Source organism: Peromyscus leucopus, chromosome 19 (genome assembly GCF_004664715.2).
Source record: "Peromyscus leucopus breed LL Stock chromosome 19, UCI_PerLeu_2.1, whole genome shotgun sequence".
NCBI lineage: Eukaryota > Metazoa > Chordata > Mammalia > Rodentia > Cricetidae > Peromyscus > Peromyscus leucopus.
Genome location: NC_051079.1, coordinates 21,725,124 through 21,739,292, shown reverse-complemented (window position 1 = coordinate 21,739,292; position 14,169 = coordinate 21,725,124).

Genomic DNA, 14,169 nt, shown 5'->3' with positions numbered 1-14,169 from the left:
GAAAATAGTGGACTAATTTCTTTGGCAGAGAAGATTTCTAGATACCCTAACATCAATCCTATTTCACAGTTATTAATAATCAATCTTATACATTGCTACCAAAAGAAAAAAAAAGAGCAAGTACAGTTTGAAGAGAAAAAGAGCATCAGAAAATTTAATGCTGGATCCAAGGCTTGTGCTGAAAGAGCTAAGGAGATTAATGAGAGACCAGATCTGAAACGGAATTGGGGGGTAGGGTGTTGCCCTCATGGAAGACTCTACCCAGATAATCATCCTACTTGTGAAAGGAAAAGGACTAAGGGATTTTCAGTGATTCAAGGGAGCTAGGCAGGCAGCCAGACGCGGCGATGTTGTTCACATGGTTCTGGCTTTAGAGTCATGAAGGGTACAGGAGTAAAGAGGTTGTGGAATCTTCCTCTGAGGTTAAGCTGTGAGGCCCCGCACCATGTGGCAGGCTAGCCTCTGCCTGGCAGCCCCGAGAGGCCATTCTGTAAAGCTGTAAAAGCAAAGCCTGGATTGCAATGGAGCACCCCCCCCAAGATGTTAGAGGGGCCAGAGGCATGGGATATTTGCCGATGAAAGCTGCAGCCAAAGAGTGGAACCAGCCTGAGAGAAAGGAGGATGTTACAGGCAGGAAATCTAGGGAGGCAGAGCCACCTAAGCCCTTTGATACCAGCCATGAAGCTACAGGTTTTGGAATTTGCTGTTCTGGGTTTTTGTTTTTCTGTATTTCTCAAGATGCCTTTATTCTTCCCTTTTAGAATGGTAATGTATATCCTATGCCATGTTAGAAGTATGTAATTTGCCTTTTGTTTTCACAGGTTGTTACAATTAATAGATTGTCTTAAGTTTCAGAAGAGACTTTGGACTTTAAACTATATGGGGACTGTGAAAGACGATGACTTTTGGAGTTGGATTAAATGCATTTTGCATTATGATATGGTCAGGAGCTCAAGGGAACTAGGGAGTGAAATGTGGTGGTTTGAACGAGAATGACCTCCTTAGGCTCACATGTTTGAATACTTGGTTCCGATTGGTAGTTGGGAAGGATAAGAAAGCCTTGTTGGAAGAGGTGTTTCATTTGGGGCAGGCTTTCAGGCTTCAGAAGACTCATGCCATCCCACTGTTCTGTCTGTCTCCTGCTTGCTGTTTGAGATGTGAGCCCCGAGCTGTTTCTTCCACCTTGCCTTTGCTCTGCCACCACAGAGTTTAGCCCTCTGTAACCAGAAGCCCAATTAAACACTGTCATTTATAAATTGCCTTGAAAGCTCGGCAGCAGTGGCTCACGCCTTTAATCCCAGCACTTGGGAGGCAGGGCCAGGCGATTCTCCGTGAATTCAAGGCCAGCCTGGTCTACAGAGTGAGTTCCAGGACAGGCTCCAAAGCTACACAGAGAAACCCTGTCTTGAAAAACAAAACAAACAAACAAACAAACAAACAAATTGCCTTGGTCACATTGTTTTATCACAGCAACACAAAAGTAGCTCATATGTGTTCTAATGTACTCTTTTTACACACACACACACACACACACACACACACACACACACACACAATTGCCCTGCCAAACAACTTTTGTTTTGTCAAGGTTTCCTTTGTGCAACAAGATTATTCTTTGTTACGAACAGTAGAATAATTGCTAGAGTTCTGGAAATATTGAGGAGCGAAGAAATGAACAGGTGTGACTGGGAACACTTGGAGCTCCTGAGCAGTTTATTTTGATGGTTATAACCCGAATGCCGAGAGAAATATGGAAAGTAGTAAACATCCTGATGATGTAACAAATGGAAATAACGAAGAACTGGCCAGAAGTAGACGTTAAAATCTCCCTTGTTAAATAGGAGCAAGAATGTGTTGTCTCATGTGCCTTGTGTCTTTACGGAAGCTAGAACAAGGATTTCTGGTGGAATAAATTTGTAAGCAAGATATGGGAGAACTACACAGTTACTTTGGTCAGGGTAGTATATGTGTACACATATGTTCATATGTGTGGGTTGGTACATGTGTGGTGGTGCATGTGAAGACCAGAGGACAAACTCAAGCTTCATTTTTCAGACACCATCCATGTGGTTTGGTATTTGTTTTTATGCGGGAGACGGGGGATCTCTCTCTGGAGCTCCCCAAACAGGCTAGAGTAGCTGGCCAGTGAGCCCCAGGAGTCTGCCCAGTCTTCTAGTGACAGAGTTACAAGACCAGCCCCCTCCTCCTCTTTCTTTCCTCCTTGTTAATTTGCATGTTTATGTGGGTTCTGAAGACCAGGTCGTCTTCAGACCTGGTCATCTCACAGAGTTATCTCCCCAACCATGTGCAATTGCTTTTGAACCGCTTAAATTGAGATACAAGAACAAAGGAATGACCTAAAGATGGCATTTACAAGGAAAAGGAAAATGTTAAAATTTTCAAAACTTTGCAGACTGGCATGCAAGGAGCGAGAAAGCATGTTCAATGGAGAATGCTGAGTATGGCCGTGCTACCCTTTATTTGAGAGCTAAGTATCAATTCAAACTCAGCTTTTCTTCTTGCGGGGCGTTTACCCACCAACCCCACAGCTCCCCAGAGTTTTCTTGAGTGCAAGCAGCAGGAAATATTAGATAGAAGGATTTAGATTGTGGAGATGAACAGATAGAAAATACAGGCTAGCCTCGAGAGGGCCTGGAACCTATTCCAACAGGTCCCGACTGTCTCTGCCCCAGGGTTTTTATAGAGACACCAAGGGGTGGAACAAAAGACCTCCTCCCCCAGCACAGCCAAGTGCAGACCATCTCAGACACCTGCACTCAGGCCCGTGGTCCTAATCATCCTCTATGCGGACCTGCTGGGTAAAGCCACGAGGAACCTGAAAACGGGCTCCCACATCTTCCTCATCAGAAGAGATGCTCAAAACACTCCAGACATCAAGGCTTCTCTTCCCATACCAAGTTCAGAATGACGGAGCCATAAGGGCAGAAGTGCCCACTACCTTCAAGCTACCTTGAGGCTCAGCTCATCAAATTCCAGTAGAGAGCTGAGCTGTTCCAATCATGGCTCAGGCAGCTGAGGTGCAGGAGCAGATAGACCTTGCTGGTGTCTACACCCACATGATGCTAATTCTGCAGGGTGTGCCAAATACAAGAGCTCAGAGGGCATGGTGGCTGCCATCTAGATTTCAAAGATGAACAGAATAGCTTGGGGGCACAGGGGACGGAGCCGCCACATAAAACTCTTAACAAATATCCTAGGTATCACACAAAGAAATGCATCAACAAAGGGAAAGTAACTGGGCAAGGCAATTTTGTGGTGATATATTGTGTACCCTAATAAACTTATCTGGGGATCTGAGGACAGAGCCAGCCACTAGATTAGATACAGAGGCCAGACAATGGTGGAACACACCTTTAATCCTATCACTCAGGAGGCAGAGATCCATCTGGATTTCTGTGAGTTCAAGGCCACATTGGGCTACATGAGAGAAACAGAGCCAGGTAGTGGTTACACATACCTTTAATCCCGGCACTTGAGATCTCATACCTTTGCTTGGGAAGCACACATGCCTTTAATCCCAGGAAGTGATGTCTGGGCAGAGAAAGGTATATATGGCATGAGGAAACAGGACCTCACTCTCTTTAGGCTCAGGATTTTGTAGAGGTAAGAACTTGTGACTGGCTGTTCTGCTTCTCTGAACTTTCCCCAATATCTGCTTTTACCCCAATATATGGCTCTGGGATTTTTTTTATTATAAGACCATTTAAGAGTCGTGTTACACCCAGACTCAGAAAGACAAACATGGTATGTACTCACTCATAGGAGGATACTAGATGTGGAACAAGGATGACTGGACTACTACTACTCACGACACCAGGGAGGCTACCTGGAAAACAGGACCCCAAGAAAGACATGGGGATTGCCCAAGAACGGAGAAATGGATGAGATCTACATGAACAGTATGGACAGGAGTGGGGGTAATGAAGGGTGAGGGTCGAGGGAAAGAGAGCTTGGGGGAGCGGGAGATCCTAGCTGGATCAAGAACAGAGAGGGAGAACAAGGAATAAGAGACCATGGTAAATGAAGACCACATGAGAATAGGAAGAAGCAAAGTGCTAGAGAGGCCCACAGAAATCCACAAAGATACCCCCACAATAGACTGCTGGCAATGGCCGAGAGACAGCCCAAACTGACCTACTCTAGTGATAGGATGGCCAAACACCCTAATTGTCGTGCTAGAAACCCCATCCAATGACTAAGGGAACCGGATGCAGAGATCCATGGCCAGGCCCCAGGTGGAGCTCCGGGAGTCTAATTGGCGAGAAAGAGGAGGGTTTATATGGGCGAGAATTGTTGAGACCAAGGTTGGATAAAGCACAGGGACAAATAGCCAAACGAATGGAAACACATGAACTATGTACCAAAGGCTGAGGGGCCCCCAACTGGATCAGGCCCTCTGAATAGGTGAGACAGTTGATTGGCTTGATCTGTTTGGGAGGCATCTAGGCAGTGGTACCGGGTCCTGTGCTCATTGCATGAGTTGGCTGTTTGAAACCTGGGACTTATGCAGGGATGCTTGGCTCAGCCTGGGAGGAGGGGACTGGACCTCCCTGGACTGAGTCTACCAGGTCGATCTCAGTCCTCAGGGGAGTCTTTGCCCTGGAGGAGATGGAGATGGGAATGGGGGGTGGGCTGAGGGGAAGGGGAGGAGGACAGGAGTGGGGAGAACAAGGGAATCCGTGGTTGATATGTAGAATTAAATTATATTGTAAAATAAAATAATAAAAAAATTTTTAAAAGATTCGTACTACACAATTTCTTTTTGAATATATATATATACCAAGACCCAAACCAAGCTAGCAAGGATGCCAGGGTAGGAAGTTCATTTAGCTTTTACTCTAACTCAAGTGGTGACTCCATCTTTCCCCTTGGGCTGTACTTCAGCTCAGTCTTTTGCCATTGGCTAGTTGTCTTGTTTCGCTTTTTCATTGGGGCAAAGGAAATGAAAGAAAGGGCCAGCCCGGGCCCTCAAGTTCCCAGAATACAGCGGGGCCTTACACAGAAGTTTTACTAGATGGGGGGATTAAAATATTTTCATTAAGGTTTTACGAGGCAGGGGAGATTAAAATATTTGAACCCCTTTACGTGAAAGTTTTGCAGGGTGGGGGAGATTTATGGAATGTCAGCACTTGGAGGGTTAGCTCTCTTTGATAGAAAAAAAAATCTCATAGTATGATCACTGCTGTGGCGCTGATACCTCAGAACCACAGTGCCACTAATGAAGTGTTGTTGGCTGGTTTTGCTCTTTTGGGGGGCCCGCCACCCAGCTCCCAAATAATTCACACATGGAGAGGCTTATTTTTAATTATAAATGTTCAGCCTTAGCTTGGCTTGTAGCTAGCCAGCTTTTCTCAACTTTAAATTATCCTGTCTATCTTTAGCCTCGGGGCTTTTATCTTTTCTATTCCTGTATAACTTTTCTTTCCTTCTTACTCCATGTCTGGCTGGGTGACTGGGTGGCTGAGTGGCTGGCCCCTGAAATTCTTCTCCTCCTTCCTCTCTCGTTCTTCTTTCAACCCAGATTTCTCCTTCTACATAGTCTCTCTGCCTGCCAGCCCTGCCTGTCCTTTCTCCTGCCTCACTATTGGCTGTTCAGTTCTTTATTAGACCATCAGGTGTTTTACACAGGCACAGTAACACAGCTTCGCAGAGTTAAACAAATGCAACATAAACAAAAGTAACACACCTTAAAATAATGTTCCCCAACAAGGTACAGTGCCTACCTGGGAGAACTGCACACTCCAGTGTGCAGTGCCAATCCCAGAAAGCAGCAAGCCGAGCAAAGTCCTAGCAGTGGGTTTGCCTGATACCTTAGAGGCTCTGCCCTCGCCCTGTAAGAAAGGAAGGACTACATTCCAGCTTCATGACTCATGCTTTCTCTACTGAGTTCCACACTTGCTCTGGGTCACTTACTCCTTTCTCCTGCCTTTTGGACTAGAAATGGCCACGGTCACTATCCAATTGTTGGTATAGAAACAGATCATTTGATCAGCAGGCTTGGACTCAGAATGTGGAGTTAGTGCTGGAATGGGTTGAAGACTTTGGAACTATAAAGATGGTATAATCAAATTTCGCATTGTGATAAGGACATGAGTTTAGAGGACACAGTGAAAGGGTATACGGTGCTGGTGGCTGGCGCTGGTTACCGCGTGGAAAGGTCACAGTCACGACAGAACCCAGTGGTACCTTTTAGAGCTTTGTGAGGAGAAGGAGAGAGAGAGAGAGAGAGAGAGAGAGAGAGAGAGAGAGAGAAGAGAGCGCCAGGCCTGGCAGAGAGGAAACACAGAGGGGTGCAGAGAGAGAGAGACCCAGAGAGAGATGCAGAGAGAGAGCATGGGGGTGCAGGTCCGGCTTTTAGGCTGGGATGCAGCTACCCGCTGAAGGCATAATAAGGCACTGAACAAGACCCCCAAGCTGTGCATATACAGAATCCTTACACACAGGAGTGGGTGTTATAGTTGGGTTATTGTCCTTAACGAATTTATTTTATTTTATTTATTTATTTATTTATTTATTTATTTATTTATTTATTTATTTATTTATTTATTTATTTTCAAAACAGGTTTCTCTGTGTAGCGCTGGAGCTTGCTCTGTAGACCTCCTCCTGCCTCTGTCTTCCAAGGGCTAGGATTAAAGGTGTGCACTACCACTGCCCAGCTTTTTTTATTTATTTTGGTTTCTTCAACAAATGCAATTGCTCATATGTGTTGCTTTAAATGAGAACGGCGCCCATAGGCTCCTATGTTGAATGCTTGGTCCCCGGTTAGAGGAACTGTATGGAAAGGATCAGGAGGTGTGACATCGGGACTGGGTTTTAAGGTTTCAAAGCCTGGACCATTCTGAGTCACTCTCTTTGCCACACGCTTGTGGATCAGTTGTAAGCTGTCAGCTACTGACTGCCCCAGCACCATGCCTCCCTACCTGTTCCCATCATGATCATCCTCTGAAGCTGCAAGCAAGCCTCCAGCCAAATGCTTTCTTTTACAAGTTTCTTTGGTCAAGGTGTCGCTTACAGCAATAGAAAAGTAGCTACAACCAGGTAACGGTACGGAGAGGTTCGGGGTCATTAGGACTCTGCTTCAGGCACTTTGGGTTTTGTAGTTGTTAGTGTTAGTGTTAGTGTGTGTGTGTGTGTGTGTGTGTGTGTGTGTGTGTGTGTGTATACTGTATGTGTGATGTGTGTATATACATGTTGTATGTGGGATGTGTGCATATGTATATGTACATATATGTGATGTGTGTATATGTGTGTTGTGTTTATATGCATGTTGCATGTGTGTCTATGTGTGTATGTATGTGCAAGTGGGTATGCATGAATACATATGTGGAAACCAGAGGTCAAGTGCTTCCTCTATTCACCTTTAAAAGAATTATTTTTATTACATTTTTTATTTTATTTTTATTACATTTTTAATTTATGTGTGTGTGCACACACACACGCATGCATTCACACACTTGAATGCACTTGTACATACCTACAATCCCAGCACCTGGGTGGGGATTGGAGGAGACAAGTGCATCCCTGGAGTTCACTGGCCAGCCAGCTTAGACCAGTCAGAGCTCCAGGTTCAGTGAAAGACGCTGTCTCAAAAACCAAGGTACAGGGAAACTGAGGAAATATCTAAAGGGTAAAGATCTCTCATTCTAACATGGGAACCCCCATGCTCAAGTGTACCAGCCCTTTTCTTTTGAGCCGCCAGCCAGCTCCCAAATTATGACCCAGAGACGACTTGTTATGAATGCTCAGCCTCAGCTTAGGCTCATTTCCGACTACCTTTTTTTTTCTTTAACTTAAATTAACCTGTTTCTCTCCAGCTGTTTTGCCTCAGGGCTTTTCACTTTTCTTTCCTTCTGTATATCTTACTTTCACTGTTTTTTGTGTCTGGCTGGCGGCAGCCTGGCTTTCGGCCCCAGGCATGTCCCCCTCTTTCTCCCTCCTTCTCTCCTCTCTCCTCCTCTCCCTCCCTCCCTCCCTCTCCCTCTCTCTCTCTCTCTCTCTCTCTCTCTCTCTCTCTCTCTCTCTATTTCTCCTCCTACTTATTCTCTCTGCCTGCCAGCCCTGCCTATCCCTCTCCTGCCTAGCTATTGGCTGTTCAGCTGTTTATTGGACCAATCAGATGCCTTAAGCAGGCAAGGTGAAACAATTGCAACACATCTTTACATAATTGAACAAAGGCAACATAAACAAATGCAACACATCTTTGCCTAGTTAAAATAATATTCCACAAACTCAGAAATAACTACCATAACAGATAGTTCCTATCTGAAACTTCAGAGGCAGAACTAAGGCCAGAAAATTACCACTAGCCCACCCTGATATATCCTTCCTCACTTCAAGTCCCTCATGCCAGAGCACACAGCCTCCACTTCCTCTAAAAGACTGCAGCCCTTCAGTTCTGATCAAAAGGGCAGTCCTGCTTCTGGAGATGCCTGTCTTCTATCTTTTACTTCTACATCAGCTCCATCATCCTAATCTAACAATACCCAATGCCAACCTCTAACCTGAACACATATGTGCACTCATGTGCACCCAAGGCACATGAGCACACATCCACACTAACAGGTACATACATACACCCCTCACTAACAATATAAAACACACTTTATTTTTCTTTTCTTTTTTTTCTTTTTTTTTTTTTTTTTTTTTTTTTTTGGTTTTTCAAGACAGGGTTTCCTCTGTGTAGTTTTGGGGTCTGTCTTGGAACTTGCTTTGTAGACCAGCCTGGCCTCGAGCTCACAGAGATCCGCCTGCCTCTGCCTCCCGAGTGCTGGGATTAAAGGCGTGCACCACCACCACCCGGCAACACACACAATTTTAAAAAATCAATGTAAAAGTGTTAATGGTGATGATCCTGTGTCTTAGACATTGACTGTGTGCTGTAGGCTTCCTGGCATCCTCTGGGAACCAAGGCGGCTTTTTCTCTTAGGGGTCTGACGGCTTGCACTTCACTTCCAGTTTCTCTGTCTCAACAGTAAAATGAGGATGATCTCTTTCTTCCTTTTCCGCTGTTTGTAGGGTTATTATTGTTGTGATGAAACACCATAACCAAAAGTAAATTGGGGATGGATGGATTTATTTGGCTTATGCTTCCAAATCACTGTTCAGTATTGGAAGAAGTCAGGACAGGAACTTGAGCAGGGCAGGATCCTGGAGGCAGGAGCTGATGCCGAGGCCATGGAGGGATGCTGCTTACTGACTTGCTCCCCATGGCTTGCTCAGCCTGCTTCCTTCTTCTTCTTCTTCTTCTTCTTCTTCTTCTTCTTCTTCTTCTTCTTCTTCTTCTTCTTTTTCTCCTCCTCCTCCTCCTCCTCCTCCTCCTCATCCTCTTCCTCCTCCTCCTTCTAATTTAGCTTTTATTGATTCTTTGTGGACTTCACATTGTGCATCTGGATCCCACTTATCTTCCTGTCCTCTCAAATCCACCCCTTGCCCATGCAACACCCCCCCAACCCCCAAAATTTAAAAGAAAAACAAACAAATAAATAAATAAATAAAAAGGAGAAGACTCTCATCGTGGAAGCTGCAGTGTGGCCTGTTGAGTCACACAGTTTACCCTTTAGTCCATCCATCATTATCTGTTAAGTGTTCATTGCTATGAGTCATTGTCTGGTTCAAGGCCTCTGGCTTCTGCTACACTGTCGAGAATGGGCTCCTCTTGGATATCCTGTTGTTGTCCTGAGTCGTGGAGATCCTGCAGTTTTGGATCTGTAGGTCTGTCCCATTCACATGCTCCAACAGTTCATGGATGCCGTGGGTTGGGGTGGGCCAACTCATAGCCCTGGTTCTGGGCCTGCGTGGTAGCTGGGTTAGTCAGCCTGTCAGCTTTCCCTCATCATCACTACCTGGCAAGTTCTTTTAACACTGCCTCCGCTAGCTCACCCAATGCGGCCTACAGCCAGGAACGGGGCCAGTGCTCCTGCTCCCAGGTCCTCAGATCATGTTCACCCCCACTCACACCACCAGGCCCAGCTCTACTGTTTTGCCCAGGGGAGATGCAGGGCCCGCTCTTTCAATTGCTGCTCTCTTGCCCTCCAGGCTGGCTCTCCTACATCCCCGCAATAGCGTCAGCTCTAGTGTGCTGCCCACATGGGGTACAGAGCCTGCTTTCTGATGTGCTGCAACCGGCGGGGGGCGGGGTTGGGGCAGGGCTAGTTCTCCCACTCTCGTGACCACGTGACCACGGGGCAAGCTCTCTCACCTGCTGCGGGTGGCAGTGGGTGAGGGGGAGGAAATGGGGGGAGGCATCTTTCTCTCACCCATGCACCACATGGCAGAGAGGCGCGACAGGCTCAGTTCTCCTGCTCCCTTACCCACAGAGTCAGCTCACCTGGGTTGGGGAGGGGGCTGGGAGGATTCTCCCCCAAGGGTCAAGGCCAGTCCTGCTGCAGTATCCAGCAAGGGGCAGGACCAGCTGTCCCAGGGCCAGTGAAGTGGGGGCGGGGGCTGGTTCAACTTAGTCCTTGAATTTCCACACATGTGGTTCCTATGACACCCTGTGCAAACATTGGCCATCATAGACCCCAGCTGCAGCAAGACTATGGACCCAGACATGACCCACGGCAGCAGCTTGGGCCCAAATGGACCCGGTAGCAGCACAGGCCCCTCAGATCAGTACGGCCCTGGTGGCAGCATGGGCCTTGGACACCAACACGGTCTCAGGAGGCTGAACATACCCTGGGCATCTGCAGAGCCCTTGGTGGTAACAGGAGCCATGGACATCACCCCAGACCCTGGCTGCTGCAACGCCATAGACCCAAACATGGCCCTAGGCAGCGGCCCTGGCCGGGATGTAGCTCAGTTGACAGAATACTTCCTAGCATGCACAAAGTCCTAGGTTCAAATTCTAGCACCACATAAACCAGATGTGGTGGCTTGTGCCTATAATTCTAGCACTTGAGAGATAAAGGTAGGAAAATGAGATGTTTAAGGGTAGCCTCAGCTAAACATTGACTTTGAAGCCAACCTGGGCTACATGAGACCTTAACCAAAACAAACAGACAAACAAGTAGGACTTAAACTTGCTGCTCTTCCAGGGTTTGGTCCCCGGCACCAATGGTGGTTTATAACCACCATAACTCCAGTTTCAGGGGGTCCCACACCCTCTTCTGTATTGGCTCTTGCACTCATTTGATGCACATAAACACACGCAAACACACACACATACACATAGACACACACACACACACACACACACACACACACACACACATATATAATAAATGTTTTGCTTTGTTTTAAAGTGTTGAAGCAGCTAAGGAAGACACCCAAAGTTGACCTGTGACCTCCACCGGCACAAGTGCGTAAACATGAGTATAGAGAGACTGGAGTTAGCCTGGTACTGTGGTATCTGTCCTATTATAATGCAGTAAGAGGTCCCTTACCAGATACCAACCAAACATTGGCAGTAGACAAGCTCTGGGGCCTTCCTAGGTTCCAAACTGTGAGTCAAATAAATTTATATTCTTTATCAATTACCCAGCACCAGATAGTTTGTTATAGCCACACAAAACCAGACCAAGACGCTCTTCCTAACAAAAGAATATAACTGGCAAACGCCATCTCTACAAAACTAAGGGCTGGAGAGATGGCTCAGCCGTTAAAGGCTAGGCTCACAACCAAAAATACAAAACTAACTAAAAAAAAAAAAAAAATCCGGCCCCTATAGCTCTCCAGCTCAGGTTTTCATTCGTTACCTTCAGACTTGTCCTCAGAACATGCACTTCCTGTGATTGCAACTTGTATTCAAGGACAGTCCGGGCATGCGAGGTACACACTTGAATTCAGCCGATGTGTAGTCATTATTTACCAAAAAGAGCCTTTCACACTCACAGAATTGCCTGTTTTATTATATTGGTAGGGTGAACTCCTAGTGAAGAGGTTGGTAATTACTCTGAATTTCTGGCAGCCGCTTAGCCTCTCTGAGATGGCACCGTTCATCTACAGAATAGAGATTTCTGTATACACCCATGAATGAACCAGCGTTTCCTCTCATCAGTATTTCCACAGGAGAAACGAAGCTATGTGTCCAAAGAGTTGTATCTGTGTGTTCTATCCTGTTTGTGCAGCTCCAAGCGATTCGAATAGCCATAAGTGGATTAATAAAGAAAGGAAAAAAATCAATGAGAACGTGAATGAAGTTGGACCACAAAGTGGCTGGGGAGATGGCCCAGTGGGTAAAGGTGCTTGCCTCCAAGCCTGAGGACCCAAGTTCAATCCCAAGTACCCACATGAGGGAAGGAGAGACTGACTTCTGAAAGTCATCCTCTGACCTGGAGCACACACACATACACACATACACACACACACACACACACACACAAGAGCACACACACACACACACACCAAGCTAAATGTAATTTTAAAAATTAAGCCAATAAATGCATTGTGCTAAGTGAAAGAAAGCAGATAAAATATCACATCGTGTATGATTTCATTTATACTAAATTATCTTAAAAACAAGACCCATCTAGAGGCCACTGGTGGGCTGTCTAGGAAGAGCAACAGGGGAAACTCTCTGTGAAAGCAGCAATGCTCTGCGTCTCGAAGGCTGTGATGTCAAATTTGTGCACCTAAAATAATCTCGAAGGTATAAACTAAGTCATAGTAATGTTGACCCCCCCCCAAAAAAATGTTACAGAGTCATTGCAAAGATTAATGAAGTGATGTGTGTGTGTATGTCTGTGTGTGTATGTGAGAGATATGGGAATGGAATACATATTTATATTTATGTTTATATTTATCCCCAAGTTCAGTGCTGTTCCGGAAAGGCTCCTGAACTAATAATGGTTGTGTCATGTGCATATGTGACTGGGGCACTAACTTTCGGGGACTGTCCACCCAGGGATCCTCATTACCAGATGTTCTTCTGCATCTAAACAAAATGAGTCACCAGTGAAAAGCGCAGGTTCCCGCTCCGGCTGTCAGGTACCTTCCATGTTAGCACAAGTCCCACCCAGGCCTGGGAAATGCACACCACTTCCCTGCAGAAGCCTGGGGCACCTCCTGCCCTTCTGATTCAGTGTCAGGCACTCATGTCCAGCCAAACCGCCCTCGCCCAGTCACCCAGGCGGTAAAGTCCAGGGTGCCTGCCAAGCCTATCCCTTCTGCACCACCCTGAGGCAGCTTTATCTAAATGGGTGCTCACGGAACCCAGCACCCACAATTAGGAGTCTACCACTGGTTGTTGTAGTGTGGCCTTTAAGCATTGAATCAATGAACTTGGGCAAGCCAGTGTGTGTGTGTGGGGGGGGGGAGACGACGAATGGACAGAAGCAAGAAGACATCAGGCCTCCCTCCTGAAGCAAGAAGCTGCATTTTATTTATATATATTATGTCTCATTGCTGGGCAACCAGGCCTTGGCCCAAGTGACGGGGAGGAGGGGTCTCCTGCTGCTGCAGTGAGCCAGGGTGACTCAGCCCTGGGTTGTTAGTTCCTCTGTGCCTGGTGCACACATTCAAGTCAGGCTTGGAGACCAGACCCACCTGCCTGTGGAATTCCCAGATGGAAGAGAGCCAGTTCCCAGCTTCTCACCTGCTTGCCGAGAGCCAAAGCAAGCATGCGTACCAGGCGCCTGGCTCAGCAGTCGGTTGAACTCTAGAGGCCATTTAACACCTCTAACTTGCTGAACGGAGACTGTGAGATGACATTTCAAAGGCTTCCAGTAGACTTTGAGTGTCCTGGTGGATTCACACAGCTGCCGACCTCTCCCTCGGACAATCAGGAAATTACAGTTCCAGGGAAAGTTAACTTTCTCAGTTATGCAAAATTATCCAAAGAAGCAGGACCCAAAGCTCCATCTCTGTGAGTCAGGGCTGTATACCTGTACCATAACAGATATCTTCAGCTCTGTGGCTGACATTCTCCAGGGCAGTCTCTCAGAGGGAGGATGAAAACCTATAGAATTCTCCCTGATATCAGGCTAGAAAGATCCCAGTGCCAGTGGGTGCAGCTGACCTCCTACATCAGCCTGCCTGCCCACTGTGGGCCACTGGCTAGAAATGCCAGCCCTCTGCCGGATGCCTGAGTCACCCAACAGATGTCTTACAAGAACTTCACAATGTCCAATTTTGACTACATCTGGCTACACAAACTGTGTTTAAGTCAGTGGAGGCTCTGAAACTGGCCTCCTCTTCCATCCTGGAAACAT